General features: G+C 43.3%; 1 pseudogene; it reads right to left on the reverse strand.

The window, feature by feature from the left end:
* The window catches only part of LOC147672884 (maestro heat-like repeat-containing protein family member 1), a 152504-nt pseudogene that overhangs the window by 54816 nt on the left and 74375 nt on the right, over positions 1-23313 (reverse strand).

The following is a 23313-nucleotide window of genomic DNA, read 5'->3' on the forward strand; positions in this document are numbered from 1 at the left end:
ACATAGTAGATAATGCACTATCAGTGAAAAGCCTAGCTTATCAGTGCAGTAGCTGAATGCCCATGTGCCTTTCCGAATAACCCCAAAAATTGCCCAGTTAGCCCCGGCAAAGTCTAAGGGGCAGTTGGCTCTCATAGGCTGGATTGTATGGTTGGCCTCTGTACTGCCTGTAAGCACTCCTGTTGAGCTAGTCCCATTCCCAAAGTGTCTGAGCATATTATTTCTTTGCACTCAAGCCAGTCAACATGCGCATCAGGTTAACTAAGATGGGATCTAGGTGTTCAAGCATCATTCTTACAGTGCGATGCAACACAAGGACAGGCATCTGAATTGTCCCCGGCATCAGACCTTGTTAGAATAAAATTGTATTTGCTGTTTTGATTATGCACTTATTCATGTAAACATTTGCATTCTCTGCACCATTTTATCTTTGGCCACCATTTGTGATCATGACCGAAACTGACTCTTGCCTTTCCGAAAAATGGCTTTTCATAGTTTTTTTTTTTTAAGGTTGGGCCTTGCTTAACTGTCTGTCAACATGAGCTTTATCCGACAGATGTCATAAAAGCAATTCACATAAAAACGATTTTCCAAGTTATAAAAAAAAAATACAATATATTGAAAATTTGAATAAAAAGGGAGAATCAAACACATTAAAAGAGCATATACTATATGTTAATAGACAAAATTTATGCTACTAACTGATAGATAATTTTAAAAAGTTTCCAAGCATTAATATAGCATATTATTATTATCGGTAGGAGACTTCATTTACAGAGGTACTAAAGGAGCCTAGATCTAATTGTCCACATCCATCTCAAAAACGTTGCCACTGATACTGCGCACAGGATTGATGGATTAGAACACAATATTCTCATTGCTACACTCAACAAGTGAGTACCCATGTTCCTACAAATGGGTGTCAGCCAGGCTTTGCGGGGAGCAGCGTACGCCGGACAGACAAACAGCACATGCGCGTATAATTCTTCAGTGTCAGTGCAGTTTAGACATTTGTCATCGGCCGCAGTGGACCAGGCAGCTGTAAAGGACTTCAAAGGTAAGCAGCCTGCTCTAAACTGAAAACACAGTTTGAGATCTAGCAGCTTAGTAATTACGTCACAGTAGTCCTCAATACATGGATTTGGTTTAATTTGTTAGAACTTCCCTGTTAGAGAGGTGGCATAGCTCATTCTATTTGCTTCTTGAACCATCGGTTCCCAATACCTTTGCTTAATTAAATGTTTTGGTGGGAACTCAGTAGCACTAGGATCATCCCACAGTGATGGCATACCCATGCTAATTAGTAATGATCTGATGTTGCGTAGCCAGCCAATCTTGTGGAAGTGATCTGCCTCCATTATATCTTTAAGACCGTCTGCAAAGATGGCCAATTCTGGGGTACATATACTGTAACAACAAGAGAGGAAGGGCTTAAGACAACACTCCTATGCCCCTGGACAAATCTGTAAAAACAACTAAGGAGTGCAAAGCACAGTGTTCAAACTCAACTAATATGCTAGAAAACACCATATGTCTTGAAAAAAATGTGATGTGTCAGAATTAACAAAACAATACATACATATGTGTCTCACAGGAGTGGCAATCACCTAACCAGTTGGGTTGTGACTACAACTGGGTGCCTGTATCCCACTTTGTAAAATAGGACAGGGATCTCCCTGTTGTAGAAGGACCCTCACTCACCACTAGCTGGTGACATGCTTCATCACGGGGTCCCCGCTGGGGTGATCTAGTACCTCCCCAGCGTGCTACAACGCCTGTTTACAGCGGAGCAGGATGTGGTGGATGCAGAAGTGCCCAAATCAAAGTGTGGTGATAATAGGTGCAATTTTTAAAAAAAATACTAGGTTGTAGTCTTTATACCTATTTTAATAATGACCAACCTGTATTTATTAAAAACAAGTGAGCGGACGGTTAGGTTCTGTGTTACGAAACCAAAGTCCTTAATGATTAAACAAAAATGATGGTCAACATGTTTCTGCTGTTAGACTGCGATTTGCTCAGCATTTGTCAGGACCTAAAATTAGACCCCCAGTGGTATGCGCGCGCTAAGGCGCACCCTACTGTGAGGCTCAAAGTGTGAAAAAAATATATATAACATATAACTATCACGGGCAGTCTCCGTGATGTGGGTCAGGGCAAAAATGTGCGGCCTGGCCAAAAAACGCCATTGGGGCAGTATTAAATCCCCCTTAGGTGAAGACAGCGCGGGTACTCTTCCGGGTGAGACAGCAGCCCTGAGTGTAGGTTCGAGGTGGGGAGCCGCGAGTAAAGCAACATTTACCGCGCCATCGGACTCATTGTCCTTTTTTCTTTTTTGGCAGAAATTTCACTTGAACCACCCTCTTTTGATGTTCGCTATCCCGTCCTGACCACAAGCAATTCTATCAATGCAAAAAAAAAGGGCAAGTAATCCTATATAAAACAACATAAGAATCTACAAAAGGTAAGGGACCGTCTGGTGGTTTACAATTAAGTACTGCTGGGGGCACAGTACCTTAAGTTGTTTGGGAGCAACAAGTTGATTGAATATTTGAAGGTAGCCCAGCCCGGCCTCCTTCCGGCTAAAACCTGCAGCGATGGAGGCCTCTGGGGCTTAGCAGCAGGTGGGTCAACGCCAATAGTGTAATGCCAGCCGCAGGGCGCTCTAGGGATTGTAGGGCCCTTTCTTCGTTAATGCTTGCCGTCCCGGGTGCAAAGGCAGCTGTCTGACAAACAGAGTCTCATCACAACCTTCCCTTGGTTATGTCCTGTGAAGTGAGAAGTTCCAGGGCCAAAGAGCCTGGCAAAGTGCTGGAGGACCAAGAGAGTGGGCCCAGCCCAGCCCAGCCTCCAGACTCTGACGGGTGTGCCCACACACGTTCCGTGCCGTGGGATACCCAGACCGTTCTTAAGCGCCTCCTGGCGCAATCACGGGCGTCGGCAGCTCCTGGCACTATGGACCCTGGGCTTGGAGTCCCCCAACTGTGAAGGCTGGTGGACTGGTTTCAATGGGTTCAATGGGTTCCCACGCCGCCGGAGCCCCCGAGCATTCTTAAGAAGCTCCTGGCACAATCGCGGGTGTCGGCATCTCCAGGCGCTATGGACCCTGGGGCTTAGAGTCCTCCATCTGTGAAGGCTGGCTGGCTTCAACGGGCTTCCTTTCTTAATTAATGAATGGACTGTTCATATTAGTGAATACCTTTCTTGTTAGATAGAGGCCCTCTCCCACTAGTCTGGTGATGGGGCAGACTAGAACAGCCTTGAACTTTTGAAAATGTGTAATGATAAGTGTGCTGAGATCATGTTCTTTGTACTCCATTGCTTAAGCAGTAGCTGCTTGGAAAATTCCACTGTGGGCGTGTTTAGTCCAGCTATGAAATGTACCTGATGTGTCTTTATGCTTATTGATGTTAGTCCCTCTGCAGCACTCCTAAGTGACTGGGCAGATTGGGCTTTGCTCTAATTGTACTTTAATAAATGATTATTAGTTTGTATTCTGTACTGTCTGACCAACTCTTTAATTGGTAGAAGGCAGAGAGGTGTCGTGAGTGACCTGGGTGACCTGAATCGGGTTATTTCCTTCAACCTCTGGCCTGTGGTAAAAAACAATGGACAGTGTCTGGCTTATCTGTTAGTTGTGCTTATTTTGAATTTAAGAGTAAGACTATGTGTGGACTGGATACACACTAGATTATGGCTTGACCCCAAGAAGATGTATACCATATGTCATCAGTGGTACCTAATCCCCACACATATTATCGGGCATTGACTTGAGCTATGTGTCTTAGTACAACTAGTCCTTAACATGGGTGCATTGGCCAAGCTTGAGGACGTCCTACCTGGTTCACAGTAATCAAGAAGGACATGGTACGTTTGCTGATATGGAGTGATTGGGGAGAGCATAAGCAACTGTGGCCTTCTCTCACAGGGACACTGACAAAGCCAAGTATGCTGCAGCCTTCAGGCACCATGCCACCTCCCATTGCCCATGCTTCCACACCATCACCTGCAGCCCCACAAACACTGGTGAAGGGCACTGATCCAAAATCTCATTCCTGTCCCCTAGTCAGATGACAGGTGTTTTCTCCAGCGACTAGAGATAGGATCAAAGTGTAAGCGTCCATAGGACTTGAGAAGGTCCAAGAAAAGAGAAGAGGCAAAAGACGTGCCCAATACAAAATCACACATTGGATCTGTGGAGGAAGAGGAGGGCAAAGAAGTAGAATGAGAATAACTAAAGGATATTATTGGACCCTTTTCTGATGTGCGTTGGTCACAACATTGAACAATTTTGCACACCACAAGAGCTTGATGAAAGCCATCGAAGGATCAGAAGGGCCACAGTCCTACTCAAACCAGCTGCAATGACTGTTATTTGGGGACACTGACTCCACTTGTGTTTGACATCAAAACTCTGACCCCACAATAGTAAGGGTACACTGTGTTAAACGTTTCGCAATAATTGAAAAACCAAGGATAGGGTATACTTTGGCTGTCCGGTTTTAGTTTTAAACCTATAATAACTGATAAAACCCCACCAAAAGGGGAATAGCCCTCACCAGTGTAAACTTATAAACACTGAAAAACACCTGCGTACCACTAATTAAATGCCATTCAAAGAAAGGAAAAGGAGAGTGAAAGAGTCATTTTTTCATGAGGGGCCTATACAATATAACTTTGTTATATAAGGGGGCAGCAAGAAAGACTGGGCTAACATTATTCTGCTTGAGTTTTGTTGTTGAGGGATGTCACTGAAATAATGTTTTTTCTTCCTTTTGCTTTTTACAGTTTTGTGGTCTTTGGTCTAAAGATGCAGAGTTTAGAAGCATGTTTTAGGTTGTGTTTAATTATTTTATAAACTGTAGAGAATCAGGAAATTTCAAAATCATATTTGATATTTTGGCTGTGTTTGATTCTTTCATTGATAGGCAAAATGGCTGGTTTCATACAAATCTGTCCCAAAATGTGCCTTCACATTTACTCACAGAGAATGGGTAAAAGCCCTTGATAGATCAGCCCCAAGTTTCTAGTGAGTCAGTATTGATAGAAGGTGAATTGACAACACCACAGGCTTTAAACATTCAATGCAATGTATAGTGACAAGTATATGTGAAAAAAGTGCTATCGCCAAGCATCTGGGATAGTGGTGAAAACATGACAGGATGAAACATGGATCGCAGTGTCACTCGGCATGCTGCTGCAAAATGTTTCTTTCTAAATTCAACAAAGATTGGAGTGATTTTGATTGTGCTTGCAGTGATTCAGCTACGTATATGAAAAAGCTGTGTAATGACCATTTAAAATTGATACCTGTAAGAGATCCTTTCCACTTGTTAGATGGTATGCTAAAAGCATCTTTACAATCTTCAGAGTTAATGAAGAATGCTATTGACTTTTTAGTCCATCCTAGTGCACTGTTTTGTTATGTGAGGGGACTAAAACACAAATATTTCCCATTTTGTGCTTTGTGTGGCATCAAAGAAAAAGTCATCGCAACTGTGTCACTTAGCTGATGGTTCTTGGTCCAAGGGGCTGTGAAATGCTATAGTCCCCATGTGGAAACCGTTTACAACATTTTTGCTGAATGAAGATGCCAAAGGCAAGAAATGTGAGGATACTCGTTCGCAAATTACTAGTGATGTGAAAAGAAGTACACTCTACTAAAGTCTTAGATTTTTACAGGAAAACATAACTGCAGTAGTGGACATAAAAAAAAACCTGAAAAGTCTGAAAACACCCTGGTCTGCCAAGTGTTCTGCATAATTGGTGTAAATGTGAAACATCATCTTGAGAGTTGGCTGGGTGACACCTTACATTGACTTTGGCACTGCAACATGTTCCATGTTAGAGTGCTTGCCATATGGTAAACAAAGCAATGTTGAAGAGCAATTCAGGAACGTTTATTTTAAAATGTACGAGAAACGATTAAGGGCTAGCAACGATCCATAGAAATGTCAGTGTAGGTATGGAAAGCTATGTCAGTGGCCAGCTTTAGCAAATTGTGCACTGGCTGTCTTGTCATCGCCCATTTCCAGTGTCAATGTTGAGAGGGCCTTTTCACAGAAAAAAGGGACATGGGAAATAAAATGCGAGCGCACATGACCAAAGACTCATTGAAGAAGTATTGTATGGTGTACTACAATACATTTGATTTGCAAAAATGTATTTGGACCTCATATACACTGTACATACACTGCCTATATACTATGCATTATCAGTGCAGAAAGCAAGCAATAATAAAAGCAAAATGTTCCATACACACCAGAAAAACACTGATTCTGTTGCTTTTCATGGCTCGAAAAAGTATAACCCCCGACACCATTGTTTAGGTCTCGATGAGTCAGCGCGCATGCGCTGTCCGGAGAGACATATAGTAGCGGCTTTGGAAAGTGCTCCCAAAGTGGCCACCAGCTTGCTAGAATGCGCACAAGCACGCGCCCTGCTGCGCGCGCATCCCTTGCGCGTTTTAGTGCGTCATCGCAATCAATTTCACTTTCACACCGATCGTGATCGCGATGACCCACTTTAGATTGCTGTGCTTCATGTTTAGACGTCATTTGCACGTACAATGCTTTTTCGGGCACCACTCACATGCTTAATAAAAAATGTCCTTTTGATGTTTAGCATGCGCACGGGCACTCCCCCACCCCTCCCACTTGTTTAGTTCTTGCCGCGTGCGCGCACCACTGGCGTGCTGCTGAAGCTTGTATTTTTTTCTGTTTCTTTCACTATTATACTTTCAATGTTCATCTATAATGAAACCAAGTCAGATACATGTGGCGTCTCTGTTTCTTCCAGCATGCAGCTGTATGCTCTCTGTTATGTGCCGGGCAGATTCTAAAGCAAATGGTCGAATACAAATGCATGGTTTTGTTTAGTTCCGGTTGTTTCTAGTTTTCTTACTTTCTTTGGCGAGAAGGCCCTGTGGGAGTCCATGCTAAGTCTGAAGCACAAGGAAGCTGTGATGGAGGTTAGGCTCCACCTAGTGGAGGCAGCGAGCAGAGAGAACCTGACTATTAAATCGAGCATTGATATATTTGGATTATTCAACTCTGCATTTGACTGGGTAAACGTGGTCACTCGTCGCTTAACGTATGTTTTGTAAAAGACTGGCAATAGATATTTACTGTAGTTGTGCAGGATGTGTGACTGTAGATTCGTAATGTGTTTGCCTGGCTTGTCAGCCCTGGAAGTAATTAAATATTGCATTCCACAGAGCTTCCAACCAAGCCCAAGCAAATCAGTACAGGGGTACCAGTCCGTCAAAGCGCGTCTTGGCGCCTTTCTAGGATTTTGAAGTGCTTTATAGGTGCAACACCGACTTCTGATCTACAAAAGTTTAACAGATAAACCATATTGTTTTCCGTAACCCCATAGTCTCTTATTTTCCCGTTATTGTTAAAAGTGAACACAAGCATTGTTGAAGCAGTGTAGCTCACAAGCCACTGTTGTTCCTCACTAGTAGTCCATGTTGTTTAGCATACTCGCTGCTCCAGGCAAAGAAGCATTTCGTAGCAGGAAAGCCGTCTATTTTAGTGGCCTTTCCTTGCTTTATTGCGCCACCTAGTGCTAATACCCTGACGTTGCTGCCTCATTTCGCCTTATGCGAGTCATGGTCCTGCTGCATGGAACTTTATGTAATATTGAAACCGCACTATCTGCCCATTTATCATGAACAACTGATGAAAAGTGAGGGCACACATCTTCTTTTACATGGAAGTGCGAGACAGTTGTTTCGGAGCCGGACCGGTGCTGCTACCCTGCTGCAGGACTCCATAAATCATAATAATTCCGACACATTTGCCCAGTCCTATCTCGTCAACAGCCTGTCACTTACCAGTCCTGGTGTAGCCACAGATGGCTCTAGGCTGCTAGCGTTCTGTGAGGAACTCTGCAGCCCACCTTTGCCAATTCGAATGATTCTTTCCACCATTATGCTCCATTCTGCTCAATAAATTAACACATTTACTCCCTTTGGAAACCCTTTTATCAGTAGTTCTTAAACATCCCAATCGGAAAGGATGGTTTAGGAGCTCATTGCGAGTGGCCTGCTGGGGATGTGATAATTATGGCTTCCTTTTACATCTGACACCACGGGGATCGGAAATTAAAAGGTGCCATCCTTTTTGCCTGTTACAAGTGGTGCCCTTTAAAAGAGGGCATAACAGGGATTGGTGCTTTGCACAGCAGAATTCACATTTTCCGCTACTTACCGGGTGTTTTGCTGGGGAAAATTGTGGAGATATGAGATTTTCTAGGAAAGCTGTAATTTTGATCATTGTATAAACCGTTGAGAAGGGATTTTAAAACAAGCATTGGCAATACCAATAGGAGTTTACTTTGGGACCTTATAAGTGTTTAGCCATGCAACACTTGCTGTTGCACCAGGATATTGTGCTGGATAACTAAACACTTATAAGGTCCCACAGGCTAGATCTATTGGCTATGCCAATGCTTGTTTTTTAAAGGTATTGAAATCACTTGAAAATATTGAAAAAACCCACCAGAATGGACCACAAATAGAAACTGAAAACAAGAAAGCCTAGGTATACTGAAAGGATGATTGTCCAAGTGAAGCTACAAGTAAATATACTGGAGTGCACTTGAGTGGCTTGGTTCACGTCATAGGCACCCTGAAAGAACAAGACATAAAGAAAAGGCATATACAGTGTTGACACTGGCAGTCAGCAGCTGAATTTCAGGTTCAAATGTAAGCAGCCAGATGGAGCAAGGGAGGTTGAGGGAGGGTAAAAGACGCACTGGAATGCAAGTGGGGAACATCAGGCTCAAATGGAGAACATGGAATGTTAAAGTGGGCCTATGCGAACTAAATAGAGGTACATAAGGTCTATATTCCACCACCAGGGGCAAATATGCGACACTGCAGATCTGTATTACATGGCAAACAAGCTACATTGGGGCACAAGGGGGCTAAAAGGTCCACTTATTTCTTTTGGGCTGACTACGGTCGCTGTTCCCCTAACACATTCACCGACCCAAATATGTACATCTGCCACTTACCTGTTCTTCAATGATGAGACTGTTTTTCCTAAGCACATATTCCATGAAAGCTCTTCCGTTCATATTATAATAACCTTTGGTTGTTAAATTGGATATTAAACTTAAAGTAGCAAGAATAACCTGTGATTAAGCAGAAAATGGTAAGCATGGTTAGTGAGAAACCCTTTTGATGTATAAATAAAACCAAATCCCACATTCTGGTGAGGGAGCAGCACGGGAGTGTGAGGAAACCATACAATCGCTCCTTCCTTTTTGTTCATAGAGGAAATAGAAATACACTTGTATGTGTGAAAAGCTAGTACCTGGATTTACAGGTACATGCATCAAAGGATTTTGCGATCGCAAACGGTGCGAATCGCAAAAATCGGCCGTTTGCGATTGCAAAATCCTCTTTTGGAATGCATGAAGGTTCAAGGCCCTTGCAATTTAAGAATTCGCAAATATTTGCGAATTTTCAAATTGCGATTGCATTTAAGGAATCGCATTTTGCGATTCCTTAAATGCAATGCAAGAAACATTTAAAAATTGCGATTTCGCAATTAAGGAGAGCAAATTACCATGAGGTTGGACCTCATGGTAATTTGCGAAAAATCTTAAAAATGCAATTTTGTGCATTTTTCTGACTGTCATGTTGTGCACACACATGCCCTTAGGGCATGTGTGTGCACAACATATGTGCATAGATTGATTTCAGGGCTGCAACAGGGTGTCCTTTGGACACCCCTGCACCCTTGAAATCGCAATCTCAATTTGCGATTAGCTAATTGCGATTCGCAAATTGAGATTGTCTTCCCATTCATTCCTATGGGCCTTTTGGCCCATAGGAATCCATGGGAAGGGATTCCTTAATTGCGTTTCGCAAAGTGTGAATAGCAATTAAGGAATTATAAGGAATCGCTAAATAAATTGTGATTTTTTAATGCATTGCCGTTTGCGATTCCTTAATTGCGATTCCTTAATTTTCGCAATTAAGGAATCGCAAACGGCCGCAATGATGCATGTACCTGATAGCCTTTTAAAAAATATTGGAAAAGGGTTATTAAGACACTCTGAGAATAAAACTTGAATCAATTTAATTAACTGTTTTGACAGAATGTCTGACCGAAGCGTGATTGAGGGAATATTCAAACATTCCAGGTGGTGTACGCCTTCTATAGGTGATTGGAACTTGGTAAAAGATTGAAAGATACATTGCAAAAGATGTCTAGGTAGGTTACAACTAGCAAAGAAGCTCTCAGGACCTTGTATTGATTACAAAAATGCAAATGAGAAATCAGTAGGCTGTGGATTCCAATAATGTGGAAATGAAAAAAACCTAGAGTAGTCTGTGGGAAGAAGGATGGCCACTGCCTAACTCAACCTGCAGAATTTAGCAGACCTACACCAACCCAACACGGCCAGCAGATAACAAATGGGTTAAAGTACTCAGAGTCCATTGTCCCACACCTTGCTATTTGGTTGATCCATGTCCCTTTCAAGAAATCATTTTTGGCTCAAGACAGTTAATAGTCACAGTCTCCTCTAGTAGCCGTGCTAAAATTCACATCCCTAACATGGCTCTGTACGCTGCATATTTGCACAGGCTGGACCCAATGGCTTCAACCTCCAAAGAATAGGTCCATGTTTTATTTCTTTGATTCTTATATTCCTGGTAGAGTTCTGCGTCTGATGTTTCTGGTTTAGTCTACCAAGAATCTATGGTTTATATCATGCCCTGAGGTTAAAAAATGGTCAACCCAATAAACCTCTCAAAGAGAATACACTAGAGACCCAGTCATGGAAATACAAGTTTTTTGTTGGTTATCCAAAGAAAATGACTTAGTTGATTTTCCTTCATGCCTATATCCTGTGCTTGCTTACATGCTGAACACGGGGATGCTGATGCTGAAGTTGCCTGCTTTCTCAATTGCACTGACATTGGGCACATTGTGGACATACATGGAGTCTACAGAGTTACATATATTCCAATTTCTACACACAATACATCTTTTATATCACAATCAGACTTTTCAAATGTGCACATTGAATATTATCCTGTATTATTGAACCATGTTTGGTGGGAATTAGCTGAAACATAGCCCAGATATAATTCTTGGAAGAGACATTTGTCTCATCAATAAAATATCTTACACCCTGGTTGTTGAAGATTGGAGAGATATTAATACACGAAGCTTCAAAACCCCCGTCATTATCATCAACACTCTCTTCAGTGAGGGGAATTATAGATAAACTCTATGTGAAATACAGACCAAACATGTGGACAGTGCACAAGAATTGTTTCTTAACACACACTTATTCAACAATTAGGGAACAGGGACTTTCTATGGGATTGGGTCTGAAAATGAGTTGACACAGAGAAGGACAGGAAAACTTGGATATGTCCATTTGAACAGGGAAACAGTAGAACACAAGACACTGAGGAGACACTCATGGATGGAGGTTGCATGACCCAACACCTCCACGGAAGACCAGCCTTAGAAAAAGACAACAGACTGTGGTATACGCACCACTGCAATGAGTCCACGTAAGTAGAGAATAATGGACTATTCAAAACGTGCATAACTTAAATTAGAGTGCGTTGCTAATTATGAAACTGCTTGAGCACAGAATGCTGAACACATAATAACTTGATGGTACCTTGTGATTGTCATCCTCAAGCACGTGACGGACAGCATCCAGATAAGAGGCATCTTCTGAATCTATGAAATGAAGCCATACATCAAATGTTCATAACACATAGATATTGTCTTTGTCTAGTAAGATCAGGAATAATAGATAAGTAGATGAAGCTTCCACTATTACCTATGCCTACCAACCTGAGGGTCCTGTCAAGTGTTGGTGTGTGTGTCTGTGACTGTGAGCCTCATGGGCCTATCAATGTCTTCCTGTTCTACTGTGCATGTCTGTGTCATCATGTACCACTGAGTGGGTCTGTGTCTTCCTGCCCATATTTTATGACCCTTTTTGTTCCTGACCGAAGTCTATGTCAGGATTTCTTTCCACAGTGTCCCTGTCCCACTATTGGCTCACAGTGGGAACAATTTATCAAAAAGACAGATGTGGCAATGTTTGACCACTACTTCATTTCTTCACCACGACTCATGTTAACTATGGGAGGATTTTTTCTTAAATTACAGTGCTCTACCAGGAACTGTTGGCAGTCCATGTAGCTGAGGAATATAAATTTGAGGTGATTTGCTCATAGCTGCACCATGTTGGTTAAGTAAGAGGGTAAGTTGGAATTATAACTTAGGGCTCCACAGTCCATGAAAAGCATTTAAGTCCTTTAACTATCTCCCATGTCTATCGAAATCACATGCTGCCACCCACCCACTGACAGGCTTACCAGTTTCAGCAAGAAGCTTGCAGAGCAGCTTTATTGTTGTGGCACGGGACTCTGCCCCATATGGATCAAGCTCCTTTCAAAATATGTAAGGACCTCACTAGAGCTAGAATGGGCTGCAAGAGTAAAGTGAAGAGAAAAATAGACATACATGAAAAATTACATACAATAAAATCAGGCACGGTGGAACTAAACGCAGGGGAGCAGGTCATCAAGGCCAAATGTAAGGAAATTGTTCAACGCATATCCAGGAGGTACAATATCAATGGTTTACAACATTTAATGATGATCGATGGAGCGCATTGTACTCATGTGACTACTATAGCTGTATATAGTAAATTGGACAACGTGTTCCAATAGAAAGCTAACAAATGCACTGGGAAGGGAGATAATTACTGAAGCAACAGTAGATTTTAAGAAGATTAAGTGATGTGCAGAGCAGTGGACAGCAGAGCAGTGGACAGAAATTAATGTTTCGAGGACCTGATCACTGGTAAAGACCGTCATATACTTGCAGTATCACAAATATATACATATATACATTCATGACCAACTCACCCAGTGACAGGATAATGGCCGTGGACACCTTGACTGACTCTTCCCTTTCATCTGAAACTCCACAGTAGGGTGCGCAGATCTGTCAATAACAAAGCCATATTAAACAATAATGGAAGCTAGGCTATTTGAAAGCCAATCCTATACATCTGGAAATCAAATTCCATTCAGTGGGGAACTGACGGCATAAGAGTTTATCAGGATTTGTGGGCCATGATCCATACAATGCTGCAGCAAAATCAATTATGTGGAAAACAGCATATTCAGGGAGCCCGATATTGGTGGAATTGCAAATTCTCAGTTGCCATTCTAAGATTAACGCCTAAGTTTCCTATGGTTTCTGCATGGTTTGGAGACTGAAGTCTCACGACATTGCAACCGGCAGTCGTACTGAATGCTATTTAACACAGTTGGCACTAGTGACAGCGTCTGCTGTTCAAGAAAATCAAGACAGAGGCTGTTGTTGCACTTCAACTTTGTTTATCTTCAGGGACTGTAAGTGCATTCCCCTTTGCATCTCACAGTGTCTGGCTAGCAAGGTGGGTTGCATGCTTTTCAGAGCGGACCTCTTTTGTGCACTTTTCCTCCCTTTTGCGTCCCCCAGTTTCTGGTCAGCAAAGTAGGGAGCGAGTGTTTCTGTGGGTGCCTGCATTAGGGTCTTTTTCTGTTCTCACCGCCACTCGCTGATTCTGCCGTACCGCTAGCAGTAATTTCTTTTTTTTGTTCTTTGCTGGCATTCAGTTCTCGCAGATTGGTCCCCATCAGAGCTGCATGTCTTTTTTGTTCCTGTTCATTGCAAATTCCGCACACCAGCATTGCTATTTAGAATTTCATGCCATGGCCGTCAAGTTGTGTACTTCCTTTTTTAGGTCTTGTGACGTAAGCAGCGCATGCGCTGCTCTCGTCTTACGAATCTTCTTGGAATTGATGCAATTCCAAAAGCCTCGTCCTACCTCCACCTTCAGCTTAGATTCGTGTGCGGCATTTGGCGTCACAAATTATGCTGATAGCAGTGCAATGATTGCATGCAAGGCATGTAAATCGCTGCTTGTTGCCATCCTGTCTCCTTTTAGCCATGCCCAGCGGGATTGGATCCCTTACCCGCGGCGGGACACAGTAGGTATATTATCAGCTTGCCGCACTTTTTTTGTAAGCTTGTTTATTCTCTGCTGCCATGACGGTAAGCGTATGCCTCTCCTAATTATTTATTTTGTTCATTGCCGCACTTTTTTTTGTAAGCTTGTTTAATGTAGTAGCTATTAAGTGACACATACTTTTGTAGAAGGGAATACTGAAAATTACTTTAAGGGTGATTTGTTCTCAATTATGTTTGGCCATTTAAAAATGAATAAAACACGTTTTCCTCTCCTGTTTTAACAAACTGTTTGAAATAGGGATCCTGACATTTCACATCAAACCTTTAATTACTCATTTCCTGCAGGCTGCTCTCTAGCAAATCCCAGGCATTACACTGCTTCTATCCAAGCAGCATGGCATCCATGCTTGCCTTACTTGATCGGCATTACAAGCTTGAACGTTACCATTCTAGTCTTTTGTGCCCAGTCCATGGCCCATCTTGCCTCCGGGAAAGGAAGCTTACTGGGCCATGGCCGAGGCGGGTAGCGAGGCCTCAGGTGGAGAGAAGGAGGGTGGCAGAGCCCGCAAGGTCTGCAGGGTCGCAGCGGCTGGAGCGACGTGCATCTGGCAGCCTATCTTCTGAGCCTAGACCTGGGGTGATACTTTGGACCCAAGGGTCCCTGTGCGACAGCGCGAGTATGAGTGGGTGTATACCCGGCAAGCACTTTCATGTTTCTTAGGTCTATGACTGAGTAGTTTGTGTAGTTGTGGTGTTTTCATTGCACTACGATACTTTAACCAAGCTGCTAAGTCGCTCTTTCAACCCGTAAATGTTTAAATCTTGAGTGTAGAAATATTTTGTTAAATGCTCTTATTTAAAAAGCCACTTCTGGCTGAACGTGCCACACCTGAACGGGTCATTTAAGGAGTTGTGACACTGGTCTTCGACTCCAGCCACTCTGATGACCGGTTGGTGTCATAATTACGGCTGAGCAGCCGCACGGAAGATGACTATGTTGGTCTGTTAGTAGGGAAGAGCATGATAATGGGAGACAACCATTACAACGCGGTCTTTACACCGCGATTTGTTTACAACGCGGTCATTACAACGCAAGTCGTTACAACGACTTGCGCTGGATGGCGCTATGTAGTAAGGAATAATATGATTTACTATTCCAATACCTTCCCTACTGTTACGTAGCTGGAGTTGGAATAGTAAATCATACTATTCCTAAGTCCATTGCCTCTTGCGCAAGTCGTTGTAACAACTTGCATTGTAATGACCGCGTTGTAAACGTATCGCGGTGTAAAGACCTCGTTGTAAGGTCATACATTCCATGATAACAGCAGGTATGTTTTGACATGAGCACAGCATCTTTGTAAGTCATCTTTGAACATGTGTGAAACCTAAAGCAGCATCTCGTAGGTGATTGGATGAAACCGAAACAGTAATGGATAGAGCGACTCCACTGAACAGTGGCATTTCCTTCTAGAGACAATTGGTAAAACCCTATGATACTCGTGGTTCGAGGGTCCATGCAGAGAACTTGATTCTAGGAGTTTGATATCTTGGGATGTTGACAACTTGGCTTGTGGGTATGCTGCTTGCAGGTTAAAGTCCGAGACGGGGACAAGGATTATGACACACCATATGAGATATAGAGAATGACAAGACAGGTACATGCTTTGAAAGTTGGTATGTCTGGAATGCATGAAGATGCTCTTTAAGCCTGAAGGATATTTCACAAAAGCCTTGGCTGTTCGTCTGAAAAGGCGAGACCTGTGACTTCAGATGTTAGAAGCAAACCCCAGCTCAGATGCGTTCTACCCCGATTGAAGCCTGACACCATGCGGGTATGGTGTGCGAAAAGGTGGGTTATGAAGAATGACAGGGCAGTGTATGAGGGTTATATGTATTGTTATGGGTGGAGGTGAGAGACTAGGGCATGAGGACTTTGACATGGCGTAAGGGAGATGGCTTGATGCATGATGACAATGCTAGTAGCGGAACACCTGCACATTGAGGCTTGGTACCGCGAAGACACAGGGTGACACATGAAAATACTGAACAACTTTAAGTGGGTGGTAAGCATGACACTAGTAGGAAGGGGTTAGGAACATCGCATACGTTGAAGTGAGGCAGAAATGACACTACAATTAAGTGGTGTTTAAACTTTTGGCATCTGTAAACAGACACCGACTGAATCACTACTAGAAGCTGGAGCCCCTGCCTGAGCACAATTGCTGCGATCCAAACATCTAAACAATGCAGGAAAATAAAGAAACAAGTGTACCTCAAACAAAATACACAACATATGCAATTCTTTCACTAACAAATAAAAAACTATGAAAAAGTTGACATTTTAATTGGAAGGTTGGAACTTTTCAAAATGTGTTTTATTCCTCGGATTCAAAACAATATGCTAGACTGTTGCAAATCACTTTCTTTTTTTTCTTACTGCTTGCTTTTTTCGTGTCTATCAGTGCTCCAGTTGAGGGCACCATTTGTCCAACTGGATTCTAGTTGCTGTTCTTGTGCTGCTCCCACGCATCGTGCTAACAGTACCAACTTAATTTTTAGACTCCCAGTTGCAAATTCCTACTAATTTATAGAACTTTAATACATTTTCGATGTTTAGCTAGGTTTGCTTAATTAATTTGCTAATATTTGATTTGATTTTCTATTGTGGGCAGCCTGAAAGGTGTTGCGGAATCCATGTTAAGAACCACTGCACTAGATGGTAGAATCTATAATACCAGGCTGGAGGCATGGCTTTGAAGAGCAATTCCCATGTAACATGAGCCAGGTTGCCACCCCGTCGATAGTTACTCCGCAGACCGAGATCATATAATTAATTCATAGACGTGAAGACCTAGAAAATAGGTCCAGACAGGCAATCTAAGAGGCTGTAATATGGAAAAGGAAAGGGAGAAGAAGGAGAATATGTGGTAGAGTGCTTGAACAGCTCTTTAGACTTCCCTATAGGGATTGAAAGAGCCCATAAATGGGGAGGGAGAGAGTTCTATGACAAAGCTAGACCTCAGGACATTGTGGCAAATATCTCCTTGTGTTTGCCAAGATCTCTGCATACCATCTGAATAAATTAATTCTTGCAGAGAGGAGCCAGCAGAAGACCATTCAAAGAGGAACCTGTAAAGAGATGGTTTTCCAAGACTTGATACACGACTCTCGGAACAAGTAGACTGTTTATGGGATAGCATGGTTTTGTCTAAATATAAATAAATCTGAAAATCTTGCACTGATGCCTGCACAAACAGAAGTGAAGGGATTTAAAAAATAACTTCTATTACACTTAATATTAAGGACATTGCATCACCCCATCACTGTCAAAGATGGTCCCTGATAATCGGTCAGCATTAGTAAAAGATATTAAGCAGGATCTGAGTAAATGTAATATGCTCCCAGTCTCTTGGAAAGTAGCAGCAATAAAAAAAAAAAAGCATTGAAAATGCATAGATCTCGCTTTTGATTAAGTTAAAACCATTTGCTTTGCTAATGCTATTGTATAGCAAAGCGAATGGCTTTAACTTGATAAAAGACGAGACCGATTGCTTTTTCAATGCTTGTTCTTAGGTCTTTCTTCTGTGTAGACCGAGGTCTTGAATGCTCCAAGTTTGGTTTGTAAAGATATTCCAGAAAAATTATGCATTTGGATTGTTTGAACTTATTTGTAGGGTAGTTTCTGTACATATTGACTTTACGAACCCCAGCTGGATAAATAATGAATTTACTTTGATCGATGACATTAATCAGATGCATATGATATATACTATTTATCATTATATATATAAGTATATATTATATAGTAAAGTCTAGATGGACAATTGACCCTCAGAGATAATCATTGTTAGTGATTATATCTTTGTTTGTAAACCATTGTTATTGGGCAAATCTTTTCTTTTTCATGTCTCCATCCTTGGTGTACCTCCCTGTGTCCCTTCCCTTGTCAGGCCACTCTGTTCCTCTGCTACCTATTATCAGAGCCAGAGTTGCTGAGAGGTAGACTTCTGGGTGGTTCCTGCTGATGACCTCTCAACGCTGAAAGATCTGAAAGAGGTATTTGCATTGTCTTCTTTCTTTGCATCCTTGAAGCAAATTGGTTCATGTAGGCTCTTTATGGATGATAATTTAATATTTTATACAAGGGAGTTCCCAAATGTTCCCCTCTAAAAATACTCTTACTATAAATTGGATTAATGCAGGACCCTCTTTGTTAGGAAATGTCAGTTGTCTCCTGCTGAAATACTTTGTATGTCCTCATGTATATACTTACCAGGTGATGCAGAGCCGTAAGCACGGTTGGCACAGTTTCATTCAGTGCTCTGCAACTCTTGGTAACAGCTGCCTTCATACATAACTCAAGAGTCTGCAAGGAGATAAGACAATTGAGATGAGGCCAAAGGGCAAAATTGAGGACATGGTGAGGGTCAGTGATAAATGACAAACGTCAAAGTATAAATTCTGTATGAATGCTAGAGTGAGTTTGTGTGTGAACAAGCTCTCTTAAATTCTAAATACACATGACCACAAGTATTTTTTGAAAGGTGACCATTAATATGTCTAATTGTTTCTTCATTGATGGCTCTGTTTTTTTGACTCACAGTGCCTCACACAGGAGTACCCTTTTATAATTAATGCCTGTCAGCAATCAAGATCTCTAAAGTCCATAGGGATTTCTGTAGTGGTTACCTAATGGAGTCAGATTTTGGATTATAGTCCTTCAAGGAACCACAAGAGGACATATGCAGCATTTAACTGGTCTAACTGTAACAAATGATGGATGGAATGCTGAATGATTCAAACATTCTCCCCTAGTCAAGAGATATGGTTTAAATCCATCATTCTTTTGCCCACTATGCACCAGAGTTTGGACCCAGCCTTATGCAAATCAGTCTTGACACTGTGCCTCATGGGAATAGTCCAGAATGAACTGCCAAGCCAGGTCTTCCTGGACAGGAAACAAGCATCCTGGGACCGGTTTTATTTCACCCTTCATCAGCCAGGCTAGCTTGAATCCAGTGGCACAGTGAGCAAGGGACCCACGTCTGGCGCATACCCCTCCCACTTAGGGCGATAAGTGTAACTGCAACAAATGATGGACGGAATTCTGAATGATTCAAACATTCTCCCCCAGTCAAGAGATCTGGGTTTCCTTTGCATATGTCACCCCAAGTTGGAAGGGTATGCCCAGACGTTGGTCCCATACTCACTACACCACTGGATTCAAGCTAGCTTAGCTGATGAAGTGTGATGCTTGTTTCCGGTCCAGGGATGACCTGGCTTGGCAGTTTGGGCTGGATGGTTCTCACAAGGAACAGGGTCAGGACTGATTTGCATATGGCTGTGTCGCAACCGGGGTGGTGTGGTGAGCAAAAGAATGATAGATTTAACCCAAATCCTTGTGACTGGGGGTGAATGTTTGCATTGTCCAGCATTTCGTCCATCAATTGTTCCTTTACATATGTCGCCCTAAGTGGGTGGGTCCCATGCTCATTACACCACTAGATTCAAGCTAGCCTGGCTGATGCAGGGTGATGCCCTGAAACCAGTCCCAGGATGCTTGTTTCCAGTCCATGGAGGACCTGGCATGGCAGTTTGGGCTGGAAGGTTCCCACAAGGAACTGGGTCAAGACTGATTTGCATATGGATGGGTCCAAACTGGAGTGGTGTGTTAGCAAAAGAATGATGCATTTGACACAGATCGTTGTCACTGGGTGTAAATGTTTACATTGTCCAGCATTCTATCCATCAATTGTTCCTTTTGCATATGTCGTCCTAAGTAGTACGGGTATGCCCAGATGTGGGTCCCGTGTGCACTACACCACTGGATTCAAACCAGCCTGGAGGATGAAGGGTGATGCCCTGAAACCGGTCCCAGGATGCTTGTTTCTGGTCCAGAGAAGACCTGGCTTGGCAGTTCGTGTTGGACTCTTCCCTCAAGGAACAGGCTCAAGACTGATTTGCATATGGCTGGGTCCAAACTGGGGTGGTGTGGTGAGCAAAAGAATGATGGATTTAACTCAGATCTTTGTGACTTGGGGTTAATGTTTGCATTGTCCAGCATTCCGTCCATCAATTGCTCCTTTGCATATGTCACCCCAAGTGGGAAGGGTATGCCCAGACGTGGGTCTGGTGCTCACTACACCACTGGATTCAAGCTAGCCTGGCTGATGAAGGGTGATGTCCTGAAACGGGTCCCAGGATGCTTGTTTCCAGTACAGGGAGGATAGGCTTTGCAGTTCGGGCTGGATGGTTCCCATAAGGAACAGGGTAAAGACTGATTGCTTATGGCTGGGTCCACACTGGGGTGGTGTGGTGAGCAATAGAATGATGTATTTAACCCAGATCCCTGTATCTGGGGTTGAAGGGTTGCATTGCCCGGTAGCCTGCCCATCAATTGTTCCTTTACAAATGTCGCCCTAAGTGGGAAGGGTATGCCCAAACGTGGATGCCGGGCTCACTTCACCACTGGATTCAAGCTAGCCTGGCTGATGAAGGGTGATGCCCTGAAACCGGTCCTAGGATGCTTGCTTCCGATCCAGGGATGACCTGGCTTGGCAGCTCAGGCTGGACTGTTCCCACAAGGAACAGGTCTAAGACTGACTTGCATATGGCTGGGTCCAAACTGTGGTGGTGTGGTGAGCAAAAGAATGATGGATTTAACCAAGGTCCTTGTGACTGTGGGTGAATGTTTGGATTGTCCAGCATTCTGTCCATCAATTGTTTCTTTTGCATTTAACTGGGGCATGCGCATGTAGCTTAGAATCAATTCTTGTCATTGTGGGCCTTGTATTCCTAACTACAGTTGCGGAAGGCCCTTGTTTTGGTTGTCCTAGTTATCTTGGTGATTCTAGTTCTCTCTTGTCTAGATCCTCTTGGCCATTTAAGTTCCTCCCTCCGATCATGGTCTTCTTGTTCCTCATCCTCCTGCTGGTCTTGATGGTACTAACCAGTTTTGTTGCTCTCCCTTTCCTTTTTCAAATCCTTATTCTGCATTTGCTACACCCATCCCTAGTCCTCCTAATGCTTGTTCTCATGATTCTCTTGTTGCTTGTATCCTAGTCCTCCTGGTCATGGTCCACTGATTCTCTTGGTGGACCTGGTAATCCTAGTGCTCCTAGTCTTCTCGGCTGCCCTGGTCCCTCTGCTCCTCCTGGTCATTCTCCTCTTCCTGGTCTTCAACCAGCAGGATTTCCTCTTCATGCTCCTGGTTTACCAGCTCTTCCTTTTCCTAGTTCTCCTAATTTCATGTTGGTTTTCAAGCTATCCTTTTTTCTAGATCTCGTCCTCCTGATCATCTTCTTAATCTTCTTTACCCTGTCCCACCTCGTAGTTTTCCTCAAACTCATACTTCTGGTCTTCATCCACATATTATAGGTCCTCATCTTCTGGGTATTGATAATTGGTCATAAGTGGCCCTCATCCTCCTGAGACCCTTGTCCTGTTGGTAAATATTATCTTTATCATGGTGCTTCTTGCTGTGTCCCTCCTTGTTGTTCTTCTGGTGATCTTGCCCTGGTGTTCTTGGAACTTTTCATCCTTCTGTTCCCAGTCCTGCTGGTCCTCATGATCTTGCTTGTCCTTGTGGTCATGGTCCAGCTAGTCTTGGTCATTCTCTTCCTGGTCCTCTGGATCCTCTAGTGCCATTCCTCCTAGCGGTCCTGAGGTTGACCCTCATGGTGGCCATGGTGGTGACTGCTGTTCTGTACCTCCTGGCCTCCTCTTTCTCCTTGTCTTCCTAATTCTCCTCCACTTTCTGGTCCTGCTCCTCCTGGTTTTCCTCCGTATTCTCCTAGTCCTCTTGGAAGTCCTTTTCCTAGTCCTCCTGGTCTTGGTCCTCTTGGTTTCCCTAGTACTTGGACAAGGAATTGGCTCCCTGTTGGTCAAGTGACCCAAATCCTTCTGGCGGTCCTGGAGTTCATAAACTTCTTAGTGGTCCTGGACCCCCTTCAACTCCTCTAGTCATCCTCATGGCCATCTTCCTTCTCCTCATCCTGTGTGTGGTCTTTGTAGTGGTCTAAGTCCTCCTTGTGGATCTGGCCGTCTTCTTCCTTCTTGTTCTTGTGTCCTAGTCCTCCTGATGGCCCACGTTTTCCACTTGCCCATCATTCTCCTCCTCTTTGGCCTCCTGGTTCTGGTATTCCTCATTCTACTTCTCCTCCTGGTTTTACTGATCCTCCCCTTTGTCTTGGGCATGCTGGTCCTCATGTCCTTGCGGTCTCAGTCATTCTGGCCGACTTGGTCTTTGGTGCCTGATCCTCCAGGTCTTTTTCATGGTCCTACTGATATTGCTTTCTCTTCCTTCTTTTGGACATCCAGTTCCTAATCCTACTGGTGGACCTGGTCATTTGCCTCCTCCTCCATTCAGTTGTACTGGCCCTTTTTCTGGTCCTTTGTGAGATTCTTGTACCCTTGTCCTCCTCGTCTGTGTAACCTCTTCACCCCCTAGTTCTCCCTCTTCATCCCACAGGTCCTCCGGGTATCTGCCTGATCTGCAAGTGTTTCACCAATATATCCTCATCCAAAGTCAACCAGATACAGCCTCCAGTCAGAAGACACACTGAGATTGAGAATGTTTAGATGGACACTATTGAAAGGAAATTAGCCCCTTGTTTGCATTAAGACAGTAAAATACAGTCATAATTTGGATGTTCCTCTAAACCCTGGATCTAGGTGCCACTACACCTGTTTCAGTATTAGCATTAGTGGATAAGGGATTTCTCAATGTCCCTCTTGCAGCCCTGCACATTGTGAACCAAGGGAGTGCAGAAGTGCCTAATAGGGGAAGGGGTTGCTTAGAAGAGACACCAAGGTGACTTAGAGGCAGTAGCTGCAGCACATAAGATGGGTGACTGAAAGCAGTTTTAGGAACACATTTAGGGTCACAGATGTTAATGTGGAGAATTATCACCTGCAGTGAAGGCTCAGAAGACTCATCAGGGGAACAGCCTCAAATGTGCATGGCCAGTAGGGCTTACACCAAAATGTTACAAAAGGGGGTGGTAATAGACGGAGCATCGGAACCAATCAAACACTCACACCCAGTCAAAAGATCTGGGTTTAATCCATCACGGTTCTTTAGCCCACTCTGCCACCCCAGTTCAGACATGGCTATATGCAAATGAGTCTGACCCTGTGCCTCATGGGAACAGTCCAGCCCGAACTGCCAAAATGTTGTCATTTGTATTTGGTTTGTAGCTGGCTTTCAAATTTTTATTCTAAGTGGAGGCTGTCAAAAGAAGGCTCATAAGGGAATCGTAACACCCTGTCCTTTGAACTGTAAGAGCTCAGACCA

Source organism: Lissotriton vulgaris, unplaced genomic scaffold (genome assembly GCF_964263255.1).
Source record: "Lissotriton vulgaris unplaced genomic scaffold, aLisVul1.2 SCAFFOLD_876, whole genome shotgun sequence".
Classification (NCBI taxonomy): domain Eukaryota; kingdom Metazoa; phylum Chordata; class Amphibia; order Caudata; family Salamandridae; genus Lissotriton; species Lissotriton vulgaris.